Raw genomic sequence first — 23,477 nt, 5'->3', positions numbered from 1 at the left:
TTTATCATTACCCTTCCATGTTTATCATTACCCTTCCATGTTTATCATTACCCTTCTATGTTTATCATTACCCTTCCATGTTTATCATTACCCTTCCATGTTTATCATTACCCTTCCATGTTTATCATTACTGTTCCATGTTGTATTACGGAGGGATAAGATTAGCATTACATTTTGAGTGATGCAGCGGGACTACGTAGTAAGGGAGGCTTGGGGTTTGGGGTTCGCCTCAAACCCTCATCTCTCTTGGGATTAATTTAGTCTCATGCTGGGGATGATCTCGAGCTGGGCTGCATGCGGTGCCCGACCTCAAACTGAGCACTAACTCAGCCACTTTTATTTGCAATTATGTTCTGCCAACCTCGTGACACACTTTTACACTTTTCCTTCCTTCCTTTTTTTTCTCTCACTGTCCATGATGAATGGTTGCTTGCTTTTTAGGATAAATGACAGGTCAATGATTAATAGTACGCTCTCTTTCGCTCTTCTGTTCCACCCCCTCTTTCGCTTCCCACGTGCTCACTCTTCTGTTCTCTCCCTCCCTCTCTTCCTTTCACTCAGGGGTATTTTTTTTCTATACCTGGGTTAGCCCCATCAGCATATTCCCATAAATAAACGAGTGGAGCGCAGGGGAGAAGCGTGGCCCAGAGGCAGGGCAGTGGACATGTGCAGGAGAAAGGGATTGGAGGGAAGAGAGGGATGGAGGGAAGAGAGGCCAACTGCTCCAGAATAGAGTGTGAAGGTGACTGTGGAAAGACGAAGATGGAGACATGGAGAAAGAGGGAGATGGTAGGAGAGGAAGCTACATTAGAAACTAGGAGACAGACAGACGGATTGATATGGAGACAAAAATAGAAGAAGAGAGGGGATAGAGATTAAGATGAAGGAGGAAATAGAGAGATTGCGAGAAGGAGGTACCAAGGGAATGATAGGACAAAACAACAAAAGATGACTGTCAAAGGTTTACAACTAAGAAGTTCAAGGGTCAACAAAAAATCGATCCGTGAGAAAGACAGGAAGGAGTGCTAGAGGAAAGGAAATGAAGGCAAGAACATCTATAAAAAAAAAAAAGATGGAGGAATGAGAGCAGGAAGAAGAGAGGAGGGAAGGAGGAGAGGGGAGATGAAGAGACAGTGTGATCTGCCTGGATGGCGTGGCCAGTGCCCGAGGGCGGTGCCGTCTTGTTGTGGTTAATGAGGCAGCGTTACAGGTAATTAGCTCTCGATATGGCGTTATCAGTCACCGATAACAGGACGCTTCATTATGCTCAACCCACCTCTCATCTCTGCCCAACACACTCCCCGAAAGGCAAAGCACCTCATAGACACAACACACACATCTGTAAACTACAAAACAACCTTACGCACAACATCAGTTTCGGCTGTGTCTTCTTATTTGCGAAGACATTTCTCCCACCAAAAGAATCCATATTTCCACTTGAAAAGCACTCAAACGTTATATGAGGCACAATAACCTCATGAAAAAGCAACAAGAACTGGGCTTGGCTTGTCTTTGCACCGCAGCCTTGAGGCAAGAGTGAGGCAGCGAGCTACAATAGAGGATTTCCACTTTAGTAAACATTTCATTGCCAAGGTCCACAGTCCACCGGGAGCTGACTGGTGCGTGTAATGTGACAACATTATTGCGACCCCCGTTTCTTTTTCAGGTGGAAAGGAGGGTGTTTTCTCGCTCTTCAGAAGGCAGAATGCTAAATAAGGGCTTTGATTGGCCGGACGAAGCATATTTGAGCGTGGCGAGGTTCGAATAGCGTCTGGAAACAGTTCACCTGCAAAGATCTGCCTTACTGCGCCAGCGCTTGGCAAGAAAGGGCGGTATAGGACGACAGTGCGGTAGAAAAGGTAGGATAGAGAGGTGGTTCCAAAATGTTTACCCTCGCTGACTGGACGGTAAGACAAATGAACATTTTGGCAGCCCACCAGTAGGCTAGTGCAATTTTCCAGAAGAAGACAAGTCTGACCTTCTGCATTCTTATCTATCTCACATTCTACTACGTTGATGAAGGTCATCTGAGCGAGGACTTATAGGAACTGAAACTTGCACTGACATCATGTATACCTTTCTGCACCGTAGCACAGTTTAGTCGGTTGCGCGGGAGCCTAGATTCCCATGCCTCCAGCCTACTGTATTACAATTTTCCAGAAATGCATTTAACGCCTTCTCACTGATGCCTAGGTAGCACCTCAAGGAGCAACACTGGTCCACAGACCACCATTTGGGAAGCTCCTTGAAGACATATTGTACCCTCAAACACTATGAGGGAAACAAAGTTGTAGCAGTGACGAAGCAAGGACAACCACGTTTCGGACAGTGTAGCAAGGAACACAACGTTGGAACAGTGCCACTTAGGTGAACTCTGTAGAACGCTGCAAGGGGGATGAGTTTGGAGGAGCAATAGAGTCATCCACAATAGCCAGGTAATTGCAATGATTGTAACCTGAGTGTTAAGAAAAAGGACACGCTCAGTGCTTAAGCCCATCAAAGGTCTACATTAACACGTGTGGGCTTGTGAACCGGTGACTCGAAGGAAAGGGTTCCCCCCGAAAGATAGGGTTCCCCACTGAGAGTTTTCATTGTTTGCGCACAACCTATACATGATTACCCTCCAATGTCATTTCAAAACAGTGACGCGTCACAAAGTCGAATCCAGACATATTTAGCGAGATAATCACCCTTCTTATTGTATAATCCGGTGAGGTAGAGGAGGCGGGAAGGTAGAGGGGCAGGAGGGGAGTTATACTCCTAATTTATATCAATCAACACGTCCGAGCCAAACGGTAACAACTGGACTTGTCTGAAACTCTCTCTCTATTTCTAGCTGCATATTGAAGGTAAGGAGGATAGAGGATGGCGAGGACGTCAAGGGCTGTTGGCCATTGGCCAAATCGTGCTGGTATTTGTTTACTCCAATCGATCGGCTAATCAATCGATACATTTGTCCTTTCGTCAACGGGGCTTAACGTCGTGTAGCCCGCTTTGCATCTTATCCAGAGAGTTTGGGCAGTTCGAAGTCTACAGTCTCAATGGAAAACTACAGTCTATCAACAATTACTGGTGGTGACAAACAGGAACCGAACGGACAGACAGGATGCCAGGACAGATACCAGGACAGAAGGCGCTGAAATGACAACCACACAGGAGATTGATCGTGTGGGACGCAAGATGGCGGTGAATGGTGGGAAATGCCAAGATGTAACCATTGATAGGAGGATGACAGAGCAGCCGGCAGACGAGACAATCCACCCGTCTCCCTCTCCTCCTCTGGATCCCCCAGCTCCCCCCTTCCCCCAAAAAAGTAACAAAGGGGAGTCTGATTTCTGAGTCGTGACACCAAATCAGTGGTGGAGATCGATAGGGAGAGGAGGAGGCAGCCAGGCCTATTGTACCGTGGGTTGTTTAAGACATTGGACGAGAAGAGAGTAGCTGAGCCATCTGGACATTGATCTGCATTCGACAGCAGATGAACAGCAGGGGAGCAGGAGGAATGACCAACAAAAACATAGGGGAAAAACACTGAAGAGAAAAAAAACGACAAAAGGATGAGGCCCTCAGATAACCCGTTCTGGATCACAGCCAGTCTATTAAATCATCTGCATTACCTCTGCTTTAACTCCCCGTCCACCGTTTCATCATTTAAATTAGCGGGTCCAGGATCTGAAATTGCTCGTATCGGCTTGGTGATTGACAGCGATTGGCCACTGAGGGAGCAGCTCATGCTGTCTCTATTGGCTCATGTAGAAGTGTGTCTGTATGTGTGTGTGCTTGTGTTTGTTTGTTTACCCTGATATTTTGCTCATTCAAGAGAAAAGCTGTTCTTGAGGCAAACAATAGTTAGGCCTATTGTTAACTATGAATGCACCACCATGGAAATTGTAGCAATTTAGCTGTATGTGTGCGCAAGCAACTCATTGTCTTAGAATCCTTTTTGTACAGCGGAGGCTGGTGAGGGGAGGACGGCTCATAATAACGTCTGGAACGGAGCGAATGGAATGGTATCAAACTACAGTATGTGTTTGACGTATTTCATACCATTCCACTGATTCCGCTCCAGCCATTACCACAAGCCCGTCCTCCCAAATTAAGGTGCCACCAACCTCCTGTGATTTTGTACAACAATTATATTATTTGGCACTAACTACCAAATACCAGCCAACTGCTCACACACTCTTATTTCCAGTTGTTTTCAGTCATTCCCTGAACCAACTATGAGAGAGGAACAACTGTTAAGATAGGCTAGATGGCTGAAACACCCAGAGAGCTCGAGGAGTTAGTAGGGAGACCGAAGATGATCTATTATAAAGATAGCCGAGTGACTGCTCTAACAATTGAAATACATGTCCTCAATGATTGAAGGCAGGCGAGATCAGGTGGGACCATTCTAGCCAATGAGAGGGCCGATACGGGTGTAAACAACAGGCACAACGAAGTCGTTTTTCCTCAAAGTTGTCGGAATGTATCCACTCAGTACATTTGTAACAGACTAAATATTTCGAAACTTCTATTCAATCAAATAAGCCTCACGTACTTGCTCGTAGACCTCCGTACGAAAATGGCTTATCTCACGCGGACAGATTTTTGGGGCGGAGTAAATCCTCTCGCTTCGCCTCTTCCTCTCTGGGGAGACAGCACGCTCGGAGCATTGCAATCAGTACACATCACATGCGTGCTGCTCGCGTGTCGCTTTCTCTCTCCTGTAATGGTGCCGAGGTGAAAAGGGGGCTCTGGTTTGCCCGGAGAGGCACATTGGGTTGTTATATGTAATTTATAGGGCCTACCTGTTCTGCTAGTCTCATCTCATTATGATCTGTGGTCCCTAGGGAGGAGAATGCAGACTAACGGTGCCTTGTTGGCGTGTGCCTCTGCACATCACATGCACTTATCAATATTCGTACAACGTATGTTCAAACGGGAGGGGCCCTAGGCGCAAATTTATGAGCATCTGAGATGGTCGGGGGTGTAAAGGTGTACTATTTGACGTGTCAGTGTCTGAGAGGCAGTCTTTCATCCCAGGCCCTAGTTCTGACAACACAGTGCGATGACAAGGCATTAATCTGTCTCTGAAATGTACAGCCATAAGTCTCTCTGTCTTCCTCTCGCGCTCTCTCTCTCTCTACCTCCCTCACTCTCTCTCTTTCTCTTCTGTATATCTCTCTCTCTCTTCTCCTTGGTCCCTTGGATACTTGTTATTCTCTCTGTCTCTCTGTCTCTCTCTCTCTCTCTCTCTCTCTCTCTCTCTCTCTCTCTCTCAATTCAATTCAATTAGCTTTTTTGCATGACGTAACAATGTACATATTGCCAAAGCTTACTTTGGAGATTTACAAAAGTAACATCATTTAAATAATAATCAATATCGTCAATGGGACAACAGTAACAACATTAATCAAGGGTTAAAATAACCAATGATTTCAAACCTGGGGAAATTACACTCTCTAATTGTTTTATTTTAAAAAGGATATGTAGCTCTGTCTTAGGTTCTGCTGTACGTTCGATCCACACATTGCAGTGTGCAACCACTGTGTGCAACTCAATGTGCTCATTGAGACTGTACTTTGTGAATGTTGTTCTAAGGTTTTGATCAATAACCATGGTCAAATAGTTTGCCACGGTGTACTGTCAATTTAGGACCAGATAGCAGTTCATTTTTCTTTGTGCTTGTGTTTCCCGGTAAGTAAAGTAGTTTTGACTGTGTTGTAATTTGGTTTATTCTGATTGATTGGATGTTCTGGTCCTGAGCCTTCAGTGTGTTCAGAGAACAGGTTTGTGAATTCAGCCCTGCGTGGTTTCTATCTCAGTTTATTCACTGCATCATTAAGGTGTCCAGTTGAGCTTATTTTTTAAACCTAAGTAATTGTAGTGTGTGCAGTACTCTATATACACTGCTCAGAAAAATAAAGGGAACACTTAAACAACACAATGTAACTCCAAGTCAATCACACTTCTGTGAAATCAAACTGTCCACTTAGGAAGCAACACTGATTGACAATAAATTTCACATACTGTTGTGCAAATGGAATAGACAACAGGTGGAAATTATAGGCAATTAGCAAGACACCCCAAATAAAGGAGTGGTTCTGCAGGTGGTGACCACACACCACTTCTCAGTTCCTATGCTTCCTGGCTGATGTTTTGGTCACTTTTGAATGCTGGCGGTGCTTTCACTCTAGTGGTAGCATGAGACGGAGTCTACAACCCACACAAGTGGCTCAGGTAGTGCAGCTCATCCAGGATGGCACATCAATGCGAGCTGTGGCAAGAAGGTTTGCTGTGTCTGTCAGCGGAGTGTCCAGAGCATGGAGGCGCTACCAGGAGACAGGCCAGTACATCAGGAGACGTGGAGGAGGCCGTAGGAGGGCAACAACCCAGCAGCAGGACCGCTACCTCCGCCTTTGTGCAAGGAGGAGCACTGCCAGAGCCCTGCAAAATGACCTCCAGCAGGCCACAAATGTGCATGTGTCTGCTAAAACGGTCAGAAACAGACTCCATGAGGGTGGTATGAGGGCCCGACGTCCACAGGTGGGGGTTGTGCTTACAGCCCAACACCGTGCAGGACGTTTGGCATTTGCCAGAGAACACCAAGATTGGCAGATTCGCCATTGGCGCCGTGTGCTCTTCACAGATGAAAGCAGGTTCACACTGAGCACGTGACAGACGTGACAGAGTCTGGAGACGCCGCGGAGAACGTTCTACTGCCTGCAACATCCTCCAGCATGACCGGTTTGGCGGTGGGTCAGTCATGGTGTGGGGTGGCATTTCTTTGGGGGGCCGCACAGCCCTCCATGTGCTCGCCAGAGGTAGCCTGACTGCCATTAGGTACCGAGATGAGATCCTCAGACCCCTTGTGAGACCATATGCTGGTGCGGTTGGCCCTGGGTTCCTCCTAATGCAAGACAATGCTAGACCTCATGTGGCTGGAGTGTGTCAGCAGTTCCTGCAAGAGGAAGGCATTGATGCTATGGACTGGCCCGCCCATTCCCCAGACCTGAATCCAATTGAGCACATCTGGGACATCATGTCTCGCTCCATCCACCAACGCCACGTTGCACCACAGACTGTCCAGGAGTTGGCAGATGCTTTAGTCCAGGTCTGGGAGGAGATCCCTCAGGAGACCATCCGCCACCTCATCAGGAGCATGCCCAGGCATTGTAGGGAGGTCATACAGGCACGTGGAGGCCACACATACTACTGAGCCTCATTTTGACTTGTTTTATGGACATTACATCAAAGTTGGATCAGCCTGTAGTGTTGTTTTCCCCTTTAATTTTGAGTGTGACTCCAAACTATTCAACTATGTAAAGAAAAAAGTATTTAATAATAATATTTCATTCATTCAGATCTAGGATGTGTTATTTTAGTGTTCCCTTTTTTTTTTTTCGAGCAGTGTATTTTGTACCAATTGAGAACATTGGTCTAATTCCCTGAGATATGCATCTTCTCTGTTAAATTATTATTTTTGTCTTTTTACGGTTTACTGCCAGGGGCCAGTTCTGTCAATACTGCTCTAGCAGGTCTAGGCTCTGCTGTAGATATTGTGCTGTGGGTGACAGCAGGCACAGGTCATCTGCGAAGAGCAGGCATTTAACCTCTGAATTGTGGAGACTAACACCAAGGGCTGAGGATTTTTCTAGAATAGTGGCCAATTCGTTGATGTAAATATTGAAGAGTGCAGGGCTCTGATTACAACCCTGGCGAAGGCCTTGCCCCTGGTTAAAGAATTATATTATTTTCTTCTTTCTTTCTTTCTTTCTCTTCTCTTCTCAATAAATCAATCAAATGTATATTCATAAAGCCCTCCTGACATCAGCAGTTGTTACAATTCTCTCTCTCTCTCCCTCAGCATGTCTCAGAAAGGGACAAAAAAGGGAGGCGTGCCCTCACCCAGAGCGAGGTAAGTGAGACCCGCCCTCAAAGATAACGGTGATGACACAGTGGTAAAGATGGTCATGTTGACAAGGATGAAGTCAGACCCTTTGCCCTATTCTCCATCTCTCCGTCCCCTAACAGCACGTCGTCAAACACCCCCCCGGCACAGGGGATCCCTGGGCGCTCCGGGCTCCGCCAGCCCAAGTCAGGAGAAAATAGCAACAGCTCCAAGAGTGGCAGGAGCCACAGCCAGGGCTCTGTAGCAGCCGTCTACCTGTCCTACCTCAGCACTCTCTTTGGACAGGTCAGTAACACTGTCACCTTTTTATACCTCTGTCACCTCCTGCCTCTCTCGCGTGCCAAATCAGTTGCACAGTGAGTTATGATCCAGGATCGAACGTTTAAACGTTTGACAGAAAAGCTGGGGTGGATTTACACTTTTGATGCAATGCAACCTGGACACAGATCCATAAACCAACTGAAAATGAACAACAACCATATTTCTCACACCTCAATTCCCATTCGCCCTAAGCTGACAACTCTATATCAGAGGATTGGCAACAACCACTACTCCATACTGACTCTTAATATAGGGGTCATCAGCCCTCTGCTGTACTCCCTGTTCACCCACGACTGCGTGGCTTTGCACGAAACCAACTCCATCATCAAGTTTGCTGACGACACTACGGTTCTAGGCCTGATAACCAACAACGACGAGTCATTAGGGAGCCTATAGGGAGAAGGTAAGTGAACTGGCATTGTGGTGCCAGGACAACAACCTCTCCCTCAACGTCATTACAATTAAGGAGTTGATTGTTGACTTCAGGAAGCAGATCCACATCAACGGGACTGCAGTAGAGAGAATCAGCAGGTGTCCACATCAACAAGGACTTGACATAAGACCAACAACACTATCGCTCGTCAAGAGGGCGTAACAGCGTCTCTATTTTCTACGGCGGATGATGAAATTCGGAATGCCACCCCGGGACCTCTCCAAATATTACTGCTGCACCATTGAGAGCGTCCTGACCCGTTGCATCATAGCCTGGTATGACAATTTCTCCGTCCATGACCGCAAGGCCCTCCAGCAGGTGGTGAAGACGGCCCAGTGCATCACTGGGACCGTGCTCCCGACCATCCAGGAAATCTACTCGAAACGGTACCTAAGGAAGGCCCGCAGCCACGAGCTGTTCACTCCCATTGGGCAAACGGAGCATGAGGTCTGATACCAACAGGCTCAGGGACAGTTTCGATCTTCAAACCATCAGACTGCTGAACACTTGAACTGGACTGATCACCTGCACTGACTCTCCAGGCCCTAGCACACATGCACTCCCTCACTCACCTACACAGATATACACTCTTTCACACACACACACACGCTACACACACACACACACACACACGCTAAAACACACACACGCACACACACACACACACGCTAAAACACACACACACACACACACACACACACACACACACACACACACACACACACACACACACACACACACACACACACACACACACACACACACACACACACACACACACACACACGCTAAAACACACACACGCACACACACACACACGCTAAAACACACACACACACACACACACACACACACACACACACACACATACACACACGCTACACACACACACATCAAACTGACTCTTATTCTGATTTCTAAATATTGCACAATTGAAACACTTTTCCTCCAATCACCCCTTTTCCCAAAACAAGTGTAAACATTGGACTATACATTGTGCCTTCCTGTATTGTACTGATGCTACTGAGCCATTTACTTTATGTTGGTATTTTTATATTGTATTACCTCTTATTGTTGTTCCATTGTAAAGAAGGAGCCTGTAAGTAATACTTTTGTTGGATGGTGTGTACCATGTGTATCCTGTACATACGACTAATACAACTTGAAACTTGGAGCGCACAGTGTGTGTTCTGGTGGGAAATCGTTCGTAGAAAACCAGACGTGACGATCACAAAGCGCGAGGAGCACTTCAATGAAGCACAAACAGATTGACATCCCGGCTACCCACAACCCACTATTCACAACTAGCAGCCGTATCTCTGCCTCGCCCCTTCCTTGGCACACTCTGCCCTTGCAGTGACATTGCCACAGAGTATTTGCCTTTTTCTGTGCTTGGACACACACAGTAGGAGGAGGTTACTCCACCCCATAGCATTCTAATCCCTGCCTCGACTCGAGTATTAATAACGCCGTTCGCAAGGCTCACTGTCATCCTTTATTAGCCGTAATGAGAACAGAGAGAGACAGACAAACAGACAGATACCAAGATGAATATCTGCGTACCCGTTCTGCATGTGTCTACACTGACCGTCCATGTGTCTTCTTCGTCTGTTCGTATGTCGAACGGTTATAAAACACTTTATAACCGCCCCATGTGAAATCAAACAGATGGAAATGAACTGTTAAAATGGGTCTGTGTGTTGACTGTTGATTGGAGACTTGGCTTTGGCACACTGTCTAATCGTCTCCGGATGAAGACATCAAATGAATGTGTGTTGACCTCGCCTTCCAAAATATGTCCCTGTGTACGACGCGCGTACACTGTGCGTCAGAATCACTACAGTGAGCACAGGAGCACATAGCGTGTCTCTACGCCATTGGATGCCGTCTCTCTTTTACGATCCCTGACCATTTTTGATAGGGTATTTATTGATTTCACATTGGCTAGTTGTTGTTTTATCATGAATAATCTTTAGGAAAAAAAACAAAAATGTAAACAACAAATGATGCATAGTAACAGGGGGTGTTCAAAGACTAGGCTTCTACCTAAGTATGTCATCAAAGTAGAATTTTGGAGAGTGTGCAGTGCAGGTCCTTTACATTTGTAGAGTGACCTTAACAGTAGCCGAGATGAGAAACATCCTTTTGGCCTGAGTTCATTTTTCAATTTAACCTTAACCAGGAAGTATCATTGAGGGCAGAGGACCTCTTTCCCAAGGGAGTCCTGTGAATGCGTTGTGTTTGTGTCTGCTGCTGACCTTTAGCATGACCCTGCATACATTCAGCTTGACCCTGATATGTCTGCCGAAATGTGGTTCACATGTGTACTGTAGCATGTTTCCTTAGCCTCCTGTGTTTTGTAACGCTCGTATCCCACTTTATAGCGTCATCCTTACTGTAATGTCCATTGTGCACATTTATCTGTCGGCTATGCCAGCAAACTTAATGTAGCGAGAATTTTTTATAGGGCGGTAGAGTCGCTAGCTGTTTGTACAATTGTCCTTGCTGAAATGTGCCACTCACGTACGCCATTGATATGTATGACAGCATACTTAAATGTGGCTAACATGTTTCGTATGCTAGAGAGGTGCAGAGGGGGTAGTTGGTATGTATCTATTGAGCTATCTCTACAGCCTGATCTCATAGACTAGACGTAACATAGTAAACGTAAATCCGGGACTCCGACACTAGTATATGTTACATTTGGTATGGTTACATAACAGAGATGGTTGCTTAAGGCAAAAACTGAACTGGGGCGGATGGGTGGGCGTGTAACATGAACGTCTAGCAACCCAAATGTTGCGATTTCAAATCTCATCAACGACAACATTAGCATTTTAGCTAATTAACAACTTTTCAACTACCAACTACTTTTTAGCTCCTCTAACCCTATAACCTAACTCCTAAACGTAACCTTAACCCTAACCCTCAACCCTAACCGCTAGCCTACCTAACATTACCCAGCTAGCTAATGTTAGCAACCTATCTAGAATTCATAACATATCATATGTTCAGCAAATTCGTAACATATTATGATTTGGCAAATTCCTAGACATATTGTATGATTTGCAATTTCATAACATTCAATACAAATAGTGATTCATGCCATGCGAAGTGGGTGATTGACATCCACAAATGAATACATGCCATACGAAACGTAACAGAGTTATCATACTACATTGAGTATCTCGGATTTACATACAGAATAATACGAAATGCTCTGAGACCAGGTTGATCGGTATTTTACTGCAATGCAGCTTAGCCTTTGGGCATATCGTTGTGCTACCAAAATGCAGTGTTGTTTGTATGCTATATGTCATTCTGTTTCCACTAGCCTGTGGGGCCTGTCTATGTGGAAGAAGAATTCAATGTTATAAGTATCTTACGTTTTCTAAACTGGATCTACAATAGCCTATTTATGCTAAGGGAGTTGAGCTTCACTAGTATCTTGCCATTCCTAGCCTGTGTCACTGTAACATAATAGAAAGACATGAAGCACAGTATCTATTTCTCTACTCAATAATACCATCTGCATTCCAGCGGGATCCGCTCACTGTCTAGCATGCAATTGTTTTCTATCCAGCCTACAGGCCTATCTGTGAGTCCAGTAAGATTCATTGACTTTAGCATGTTTCTGCTCCTAGTGTTCTGAGTACTGTGAAATGTCACTGTGCTCTGAGCTTTGCCTGGCCTCAAGTCCTCAACTGGCAGCTTCATTAAATAGTACCCGCAAAACACGGCTCAACGTCAACAGTGAAGAGGCGACTCCGGGATGCTGGCCTTCTAGGCAGAGTTGCAAAGAAAAAGCCATATCTCAGACTGGCCAATAAAAAGAAAAGATTAAGATGAGCAAAAGAACACAGACACTGGACAGAGGAACTCTGCCTAGAAGGCCAGCAACCCGGAGTCGCCTCTTCGCTATTGACGTTGAGACTGGTGTTTTGTGGGTACTATTTAATGAAGCTGCCAGTTGAGGACTTGTGAGGCGTCTGTTTCTCAACCTAGACACTCTAATGTACTTGTCCTTTTGGTCAGTTGTGCACCAAGGCCTCCCACTCCTCTTTCTACTCTGGTTAGAGCCAGTTTGCTCTGTTCTGGGAAGGGAGTAGTACACAGCGTTGTACGAGATCTTCAGTTTCTTGGCAATGTCACGCATGGAATAGCCTTCATTTCTCAGAACAAGAATAGACTGATGAGTTTCAGAAGAAAGTGTTTTGTTTCTGGCCATTTTGAGCCCGTAATCGAGCCCACAAATGCTGATGCGCCAGATACTCAACTAAAGAAGGCCAGTTTAATTGCTTCTTTAATCAGCACAACAGTTTTCAGTTGTGCTAACATAATTGCAAAAGGGTTTTCTAACGATCAATTAGCCTTTTAAAATGATAAACTTGGATTAGCTAACACAACGTGCCATTGGAACACAGGAGTGATGGTTGCTGATAATGGGCCTCTGTACGTCTATGTAGATATTCCATTAAAAGTCAGCCGTTTCCAGCTACAGTAGACTTTTACAACATTAACAATGTCTACACTGTATTTCTGATCAATTTAATGTTATTTTAATGAACCAAACATTTTCTTTCAAAAACAACCTTCTGGAAGGTTCTCCCATCTCCACAGAGGAACTCTAGAGTTCTCTAGAACCTCCCTCACTAAGGCCCTTCTCCCCCGATTGCTCAGTTTGGCCAGGCAGACAGCTTTAGGAAGAGTCTTGGTTGTTCCAAACTTCTTCTTGGGGATCTTCAATGCTGCAGAAATGTTTTGGTACCCTTCCCCAGATCTGTGCCTCGGCACAATCCTGTCTCGGACCTCTACGGACAATTCCTTCGACTTCATGGCTTGGTTTTTACTCTGACATGCACTGTCAACTGTGGGACCTTATATAGACAGCTGTGTGCCTTTCCAAATCATGTCCAATCAACTGAATTTACCACAGTTGGACTCCAATCAAGTTGTAAAAACATCTCAAGGATGATCAATGGAAACAGGTTGCACCTGAGCTCAATTTCGAGTCTCATAGAAAAGGGTCTGAATACTTATGTGTATAAGGTATTTCTGTTTTTATATTTTATAAATTTGCAAAAAAATCTGTTTTCACTTTGTCATTATGGGTATTGTGAGTAGATTGCTGAGTGTTTAAAAAAAAACATGTTTTAGAATAAGGCTGTAATGTAACAAAATGTGGAAGAGGCCAAGGGGTCTGAATACTTTCCATAAGGCATGTATACTGTATACAGCGCTGTGAAAAAGTATTTCACCCTTTGTAATTTTCTCTACTTTTGCATATTTTTTATACTGAATGTTATCAGATATTCAACCAAAACCTAATATGAGATAATGGGAACCTGAGTGAAAAATAACACAACAATGCATATTATTTCATAAACAAAGTTATGCAACACTCAATGTCCCTGTGTAAAAAGTAATTGCCCCCTTACACTCAATAACTGGTTGTGCCACCTTTAGCTGCAATGACTCCAACCAAACACTTCCTGTTGTTGTTGATCAGACTCTCGCGTCACAGTGGAGGAATTTTGTCCTACTCTTCCATGCAGAACTGCTTTAACTCAGCGACATTTGTGGGTTTTCAAGCATGAACTTCTCGTTTCAAATCTTGCTACAACATTTCAATTTGGGATTAGGTCTGGACTTTGACTGGGCCATTCCAAAACTTCAGATTTGTTGCTTTTTAGCAAATTTCATGAAAACTTAATTGTGTGTTTTTGGACCATTATCTTGCTGCATGACCCAGCTACGCTTCAGCTCCAGCTCACAGACGGATGGTCTGACATTCTCCTGTAGAATTCTCTGATACAGAGCAGAATTCGTGGTTCCTTATATTAAGGCAAGTCGTCCAGGTCCTGAGGCAGCAAAGCATCCCCAAACCATCACACTACCACCACCAAGCTTGACGGTATGAGGTTCTTTCTGTGGAATGCAGTTTGGTTTTCACCAGACATAATGGGACCCATCTTGTCCAAAAAGTTGACTGATGTTTGCCAAAAAAGCACCTGGATGATCATCAAGACTCTTGGAGGAATGTTCTATGGACAGATGAGTCAAAAGTACAACTTTTTGGATGACATGGGTCCCATTATGCCTGGCAAAAACCAAACACTGCATTCCTGGCTGCATCGTGTTATGGGTATGTTTGTCACCGGGAGGGACTGGGGAGTTTGTCAGGAGCAAAAGAAACGTTCAAGTTGAGCAAAAACCCTGCCTCTGTCTTCTGAATACCTAACCCTGGGACAAAGTTTTTTTGTCAGCTGGACAATTACAAAACAATTTAAGCCAAAGACACACCAGAAAGGCTTTGCAAGACGTGTTAAGTGTTCCTTCCGTTTTACTTCATTTGGAAAATCTTCAATAAATGTCTTTCAATTTGAAAATGTGGAGTAGGTTGTTTAGATCTGTAAAATGTAGTCCCTTTTTAGATGTAATTTTAAGACAGCAAAATGTGAAGACTTTCACTAGACACTGGAAACCCAAAATTATTGATACCCTTGATAAAGATGAGCAATAATGACAGTATAAAATAAATACTTTAAATACTGAGTTACTGTAGATTGTATGCTCAAAATAAACAAAAAGTTTAACAAGTAATAGATTTTCTTCTCAAAAAGGTAGGGGTTATAATTATTATAATTCTTATAAATAAACTAGTTAAACGTTTAGTATTTGGTCTCATATTCCTAGTACTTTACACCACTGTGTATATGTTTGCACTGGTGGCCATGATTTAGCAGTGCCGGTGCACCGCTGATAAATGAATATAGGAAAAACACTGGTGGTGTCGTCACAGTTGACTTCTTGTCTCTTATCTTGAGTAAAGGAGTAAAGGGTGGTATTCATTTATGTATGTGTATATTAACGACCTGAGATGAGAGTGGTATCGTGTGTTAATAAGTCTGTGTAGATGCATATGCAATGTGTGTGTGTGTGTGTGTGTGTGTGTGTGTGTGTGTGTGTGTGTGTGTGTGTGTGTGTGTGTGTGTGTGTGTGTGTGTGTGTGTGTGTGTGTGTGTGTGTGTGTGTGTGTGTGTGTTTGCACATACTGTGTGTATATGTCATTGCTCAGATTAGAAAGGCATGTCATGGAGTAATCCCATTACGGTCACTGTCAGGCGCGCTGTGGTGGTTGATATGATATGCATATTACCTTAATACTCTATATATTAAAAAAAATGGATTCAAGTGGGGTGTATTTCTCAAGGGACTACTCTGCTTTAATGGAGCAGAGATTTGGGGAACACACTCATGCTCTCTCTTAATCTCCCTTCTCTATCTGTTTACTGCAGGATAGGGAGCTGATGCCTGAGGAGTTGGATGGTAAGTCTGTTATTGATTATAGAAATGTACTAAGCAAGTGCAGTCCACACAGTGAGCGAGAGTCCACTTTACCAGAGCACTTAAGGGTAGTGCCAGCGATGTGACGTTTTCATACGCAACGGGGCGACTACCTGCATACATAAATCAACATCAACTAAATTATAATCCTCCAAGAAGGACTATTGGCTCGCCCCAACGTGGCCAGGCCTCAAGGGAGGGTGCCAATTTGGACGCGCCAATTTGAGGCATTCTTTACAGATGAATGCAGTGAATGCAGTTGTTGTTGATGTCCGTAAGCAAGAAATCGGCCAACTGAGTACTGACCTTTAAACCTTTGTTAGTGAAATGAATAGTGCTAATGCAAGCAATATTATAGGACGTTTTAGGAAACAAAATATTCCGCAGGCATACAGTTTAGTCTCTCATAAGCTCTGCTTAACCTTGTGAGTCATACAGGACACAGTGGTAGCTTGTAAATGTTACTGGCTATTAGCTTCATGAAATAGCATTCAGCAATACAAGGTTTGGAGCTACTAAGCTGCTCGAAAAAACCACTGCACTACAATTTTTGAGTACTGTAAATATTATAACATTATACACATTGGTGTGTGTGTGTGTGTGTGTGTGTGTGTGTGTGTGTGTGTGTGTGTGTGTGTGTGTGTGTGTGTGTGTGTGTGTGTGTGTGTGTGTGTGTGTGTGTGTGTGTGTGTGTGTGTGTGTGTGTGTGTGTGTGTGTGTGTTAGTGTCTCAGAGCTGCAGGTGGCCTTTAAGGAGTTTGACTACGATGGTGACGGCTTCCTGCATTACAAGGACGTGGCTGACTGTATGAGGACCATGGGATACATGCCCACTGAGATGGAGCTCATAGAGATTATACAGCAGATCAAGATGAAATGTGAGCATGTGTGTTTGTGTGCGGAGGGGTTAGTGGTGTGTGTGTGTGTGTGTGTGTGTGTGTGTGTGTGTGTGTGTGTGTGTGTGTGTGTGTGTGTGTGTGTGTGTGTGTGTGTGTGTGTGTGTGTGTGGAGGGGTTAGTGGTGTGTGTTTGTGTGTGTGTGTTTGTGTGTGGAGGGGTTAGTGGTGTGTGTGTGTGTGTGTGTGTGTGTGTGTGTGTGTGTGTGTGTGTGTGTGTGTGTGTGTGTGTGTGTGTGGAGGGGTTAGTGGTGTGTGTTTGTGTGTGTGTGTTTGTGTGTGGAGGGGTTAGTGGTGTGTGTGTGTGTGTGTGTGTGTGTGTGTGTGTGTGTGTGTGTGTGTGTGTGTGTGTGTGTGTGTGTTTGTGTGCGGAGGGGTTAGTGGTGTGTGTGTGTGTGCGGAGGGGTTAGTGGTGTGTGTGTGTGTGTGTGTGTGTGTGTGTGTGTGTGTGTGTGTGTGTGTGTGTGTGTGTGTGTGTGTGTGTGCCTGTGTGTGTGTGTGGAGGGGTTAGTGGTGTGTATGTGTGTGCGGAGGGGTTAGTGGTGCGTGTGTGTGTGTGTGCGGAGGGGTTAGTGGTGTGTGTGTGTGTGTGTGTGTGTGTGTGTGTGTGTGTGTGTGTGTGTGTGTGTGTGTGTGTGTGTGTGTGTGTGTGTGTGTGTGTGTGTGTGTGTGTGTGTGTGTGTGTGTGTGCGGAGGGGTTAGTGGTGTGTGTGTGTGTGCCTGTGTGTGTGTGTGTGTGTGGAGGGGTTAGTGGTGTGTGTGTGTGTGTGTGTGTGTGTGTGTGTGTGTGTGTGTGTGTGTGTGTGTGTGTGTGTGTGTGTGTGTGTGTGTGCGGAAGGGTTAGTGGTGTGTGTGTGTGTGTCAGAGGAGGCTGGTTGGAGGAGCTATAGGAGGACGGGCTCATTGTAATGGCTGGAATGGAATTATTGGAACAGAGTTAAACATGTGGTTTCATATGGTTTTACGTGCTTGATACCGTTCCATTCATTCCATTCCAGACATTACAATGAGCCCGTCCTCCTATAGCTCCTCCCACCAGCCTCCTCTGGTGTGTGTGTGTCGTGTTTGACTCATGGTTTTCTCGGGGGCTGTGCATGTGTGTATGATTGATGTCTCCCTCTATGAAGTTAGAGGAGGCGGGTGTGTGCATGTGTGACACGTGTGCGTAAGACTAATGTCTGTTTTTGAAGTTTGGGACATTGTGTATTTGATTGATGTCAGGTGGAAACGGCGCTGTGTGTGTGTGTGTGTGTGTGTGTGTGTGTGTGTGTGTGTGTAATCATCAAATCAAATCAAATGTATTTATATAGCCCTTCGTACATCAGCTGATATCTCAAAGTGCTGTACAGAAACCCAGCCTAAAACCCCAAACAGCAAGCAATGCAGGTGTAGAAGCACGGTGGCTAGGAAAAACTCCCTAGAAAGGCCAAAGCCTAGGAAGAAACCTAGAGAGGAACCAGGCTATGAGGGGTGGCCAGTCCTCTTCTGGCTGTGCCGGGTGGAGATTATAACAGAACATGGCCAAGATGTTCAAAATGTTCATAAATGACCAGCATGGTCAAATAATAATAATCACAGTAGTTGTCGAGGGTGCAGCAAGTCAGCACCTCAGGACTAAATGTCAGTTGGCTTTTCATAGCCGATCATTCAGAGTATCTCTACCGCTCCTGCGGTCTCTAGAGAGTTGAAAACAGCAGGTCTGGGACAGGTAGCACGTCCGGTGAACAGGTCAGGGTCAGTGTAATCTGATTTCTCCCTCTCCGTAGGGGGCGGTCACGTGGACTTTGATGATTTCTGTACTGAGCTGATGGGCCCTAGGATGCTGGCTGAGACGGCTCACATGATGGGGATGAGGGAGGTACGCAGTGCTTTCAAGCAGGTGAGAGAAGGACACTAGGAAGTGTGCAAGATCCATGAGAATGTGCCATCAGACAGGTGAGAGAAGGACACTAGGAAGTGCGCAAGATCCATGAGAATGTGCCATCAGACAGGTGAGAGAAGGACACTAGGAAGTGCGCAAGATCCATGAGAATGTGCCATCGGGCAGGTGAGAGAAGGACACTAGGAAGTGCGCAAGATCCATGAGAATGTGCCATCAGACAGGTGAGAGAAGGACACTAGGAAGTGCGCAAGATCCATGAGAATGTGCCATCAGACAGGTGAGAGAAGGCCACTAGGAAGTGTGCAAGATCCATGAGAATGTGCTATCAGGCAGGTGAGAGAAGGACACTAGGTAGTGTGCAAGATCCATGAGAATGTGCCATCGGACAGGTGAGAGAAGGCCCCTAGGAAGTGTGCAAGATCCATGAGAATGTGCCATCAGACAGGTGAGAGAAGAACACTAGGAAGTGCGCAAGATCCATGAGAATGTGCCATCAGACAGGTGAGAGAAGGACACTAGGAAGTGTGCCAGATCCATGAGAATGTGCTATCAGACAGGTCAGAGAACCCTACAGAGTGTACAGAGTGCTTATAAACAACTTTTTAAAAACCCAAGCAAGTGGTGCATTCTCTAATCATTATGAATGATAACAGAGTGAAAGATCAAGTGGAACTGACAGCGTGTTAGCAACATGTAATCTTATTCAAGTCTGTTCATATACACCCCCAGGAAGAATATGACGTATGAAAAAGAAAAAAAATCTGACAAGCGACCACTTAGATGAGGTTATTTTCACGTTTTTATAAAGTCATAGAATGTTTGGAAATGACGTAGAGTAAATTATTTGCGAAAGTTCTATAGCAATATAGAGTGTGAAAGTTCTATAGCAATATAGAGTGGGAAAGTTCTATAGCAATATAGAGTGGGAAAGTTCTATAGCAATATAGAGTGGGAAAGTTCTATAGCAATATAGAGTGGGAAAGTTCTATAGCAATATAGAGTGGGAAAGTTCTATAGCAATATAGAGTGGGAAAGCGGCCGTGCGTGTGGACATTTAATAGGCACTGCAGTGAATAAAACAGAATAAAAATATCGGTCTTGTCCAGGTCCGGAGTCTACACAGACCTTTGCGCCACAGCCAATCAGAGCTGCAGTAGGCCTATATACAAATAAGCCACACGGGCCTGCCATCATTCACTTTGAACTGGACTGTGTGTTTACAGGCAGAATCAACAGCATGACTTTAGATCACTAGAACACACTCGCCAAAAGTCACAAAATACACCGGAATGGATTTCTGCAAATATGTAAATACCACAGTAGTGCTCTTACATTTGGGAACTTTACAGTCCTGTTGATCAAACAACCATGAACAGGTAGGCTCTCTCTCCCTCAGTTCTGCACATCAATAACAACAAGATCAACAACTAATTCTAGCCAGAGTGAGATGAGCTCAAATCTAACGAGGGAACATTAGATAAACCCTCTCAAACCTTTTCAGCTAGTTGGCCGTCAAAATTGCACTGATAAACGATGGGGAATAGTAGCCTGCTCGTCCTTCTGCAGCTTGCCTGCCAATGCATGATTGTCCCAACCCACATTTTGACAACTGAATGGGAACTCGCCTGCCTGCCCGCCCATTTGATCGATGCCAAATACATTTAATGGGCAACTAAAAGCAGTGTCAAACTCAATCTGTGCACGGGCCATATTTAAAAAACAAAACAAATATGCAGGCCAGACATAGCCTATTTGTTTTTACAAAAAGAACGTGCAACTGCGACCTAAACTGGCCATTGTTTTATTCGAAAAAATATGGCCCTTTATAATGTCCATTTATGTACAAATGATAATGTATATCGCATTTTAAGATATTAACACAAAAGAGATAAATAACATTTGTCCAGCCTTTGCTGCTACGCTTGCACATGCGCATAGTATGCTGCGACCCTAATCAAAAGGTATTTAATAACTCCAAATAACAAAAACGTAGCTATAGGTTGTTGAACACTTAAAACATGTTGAGAGCATCAATACTGTATGGTGCACTCCAAATGTATTGTAGTTGAGTAGCCAGCCTTGGCCACTGTTCGAAAGCCTTGGCTACTGTTCGAATGCCTTGGCTACTGTTCGAAAGCCTTGGCTACTGTTCGAAAGCCTTGGCTACTGTTCAAAAGCCTTGGCTACCGTTCGAAAGCCTTGGCTACTGTTCAAAAGCCTTGGCTATTGTTCGAATGCCTAGGCTACTGTTCGAAAGCCTTGGCTACTGTTCGAAAGCCTTGGCTATTGTTCGAATGCCTTGGCTACTGTTCGAAAGCCTTGGCTACTGTTCGAAAGCCTTGGCTACTGTTCGAAAGCCTTGGCTACTGTTCGAAGGCCTTGGCTACTGTTCGAAGGCCTTGGCTACTGTTCGAAGGCCTTGGCTACTGTTCGAAAGCCTTGGCTACTGTTCGAAGGCCTTGGCTACTGTTCGAAGGCCTTGGCTACTGTTCGAATGTTGCTGTAATAGGCCTACGAGTTTCTCCTTTGCATGGTGTTTGTTGCATGTTTTGTTTTTTGTCGGTTATTCATTCTCAAGCTTTATGTCCCGTGTAGCTCAGTTGGTAGAGCATGGCGCTTGCAACGCCAGGGTTGTGGGTTCGATTCCCACGGGGGGCCAGTACAAAAAAAAGTATGAATGTATGTACTTGTAAGTCGCTCTGGATAAGAGCGTCTGCTAAATGACTTAAATGTAATGTAAATGTAAAACTGAGCGCTGTAAACCGATCACATGACAGCAGCGCAGGTGGAAGTCGAATTCACCTATGCAAGCAGCACCAGGCTGTACTTTCATGAAGTAGATGAGACGACTTGTGTGTCCAATTCCGCCCGCGGGCCATGTGTTTGACAGATGTGCGTTAGCCTATTTGCCAGGTTATGACTGACTTGTGATCATTGCCCTGGCTAGTTTGATTGTACTGTCATTCCCAGCCTTAGTTACAGTCATCTGGGTTTTTTTGTCTCAAAATATTGAGCCATTGAAACTTAAAACAGTGCATCCCGAATGGGTGGAAGCAGCAAACAATGTACCAGCTGTGATATACAAAGGCCAGCTGTGATATACAACCTGATAGCAATATTTTTGGGACTACCAAGAAATGTATTGGTGAATTACATTAATCATGCATTGACCTGCATCCATCTATTCTGGCAATAATGCCTTACTGTATGTCATGGAATTTTGAGTCCAATAGAACCTATTATTAAAACGTCTGGTTATTGGTTTTGAGGCATAGACTAGGAATTTGATATATTTTGCTGCCATTAGGATTGTCTGTTTGTTTCATATCTGCAAAGTAGTTATAAACGCTGTCACTTCAACCTACCTTTGTAACATCTGCTCGCACTGCACTGGCACATCTACCTGTTCCTCATCCTCTTACTTGTCCTCCACCTCCCTGTCCTCTGTTTCTCTTGTGAAAGTTTTTAAACCACCCTTTGCCTTGACGACAGCTTTGCACACTCTTGGCAAGAAATTCCACAAATTAACTTTTAACAAGGCACACCTGTTAACTGAAATGCATTCCAGGTGACTACCTTATGAAGCTGGTTGAGAGAATGCCAAACGTGTGCAAAGCTGTCATCAAGGCAAAGGGTGGGTACTTTGTAGAATCTCAAATATATTTTATTTATTTATTTCACCTTTATTTTTGATTTGATTAACACTATTTTGGTTACAACATGATTCCATATGTGTTATTTCGTAGTTTTGATGTCTTCACTATTATTCTACAATGTAGAAAAAAGTTAAAATAAAGAAAAACTCTTGAATGAGTAGGTGCACCCAGTGGTGGAAAAAGTACCCAATTGTGATACTTGAGTAAAAGTAAAGATACCTTCATAACAAATGACTCAAGTAAAAGTGAAAGTCACCCAGTAAAATACTACTTGAGTAAAAGTCTAAAAGTATTTGGTTTTAAATCTACTTAAGTTTCAAAAGTAAATGTAATTGCTAAAATATAAAGCATCAAAAGTAAAAGTGAAATTATGAAAAATTTCTAATTCCATATATTAAATAAACAAGACGGCACCATTTTCTTGTTTTTTAAATTTACGGATAGCCAGGGGCACACTCCAACACTCACACATAATTTACAAACTAAGCATTTGTGTTTAGTGAGTCCGCCAGATCAGAGGCAATAGGGATGACCAGGCATGTTCTCTTGATAAGTGTGTAAATTGGACCCTTTTTCTTCTTCTTCTAAGCATTCAAAATGTAACGAGTACTGTACTGTTGGGTGTCAGGGAAAATGTATGGAGTAAAAAGTACATTATTTTCTTTAGTAATGTAGTGAAGTAAAAGTAAAAGTTGTCAAAAATATGAATAGTAAAGTAAAGTATAGATGCCACAAAAAACAACTTAAGTAGTACTTTAAAGTATTTTTACTTAAGTACTTTACACAACTGTCTGTACCCCACACATACAATTATCTTTAAGGTCCCTGAGTCGAGGCTCAGTCGAGGAGTGAATTTCAAACACAGATTCAACCACAAAGACCAGGGAGATTTTCCAATTCCTCACAAAGAAGGACACCTATTGTTAGACTGAATATTCCTTTGAGCAAGTTATTAATTACACTTTGGATGGTGTATCAATACTCCCAGTCACTACAAATATACATGCGTCCTTTTTAACTCAGCTGCTGGAGAGGAAGGAAACCGCT

General features: G+C 44.2%; 1 pseudogene; it reads left to right on the top strand.

Moving 5' to 3' along the window:
* The first annotated feature begins 2,395 nt into the window (after positions 1 to 2,395).
* Positions 2,396 to 23,209, top strand: LOC129840914 (calcium-binding protein 4-like; annotated as a pseudogene).
* Positions 23,210 to 23,477: the final 268 nt, after the last annotated feature.

Source organism: Salvelinus fontinalis, chromosome 42 (assembly GCF_029448725.1).
Source record: "Salvelinus fontinalis isolate EN_2023a chromosome 42, ASM2944872v1, whole genome shotgun sequence".
Lineage (NCBI taxonomy): Eukaryota > Metazoa > Chordata > Actinopteri > Salmoniformes > Salmonidae > Salvelinus > Salvelinus fontinalis.
Note: the sequence above shows the minus strand (reverse complement) of the source record. Positions and strands in the feature narration are given on the sequence as shown.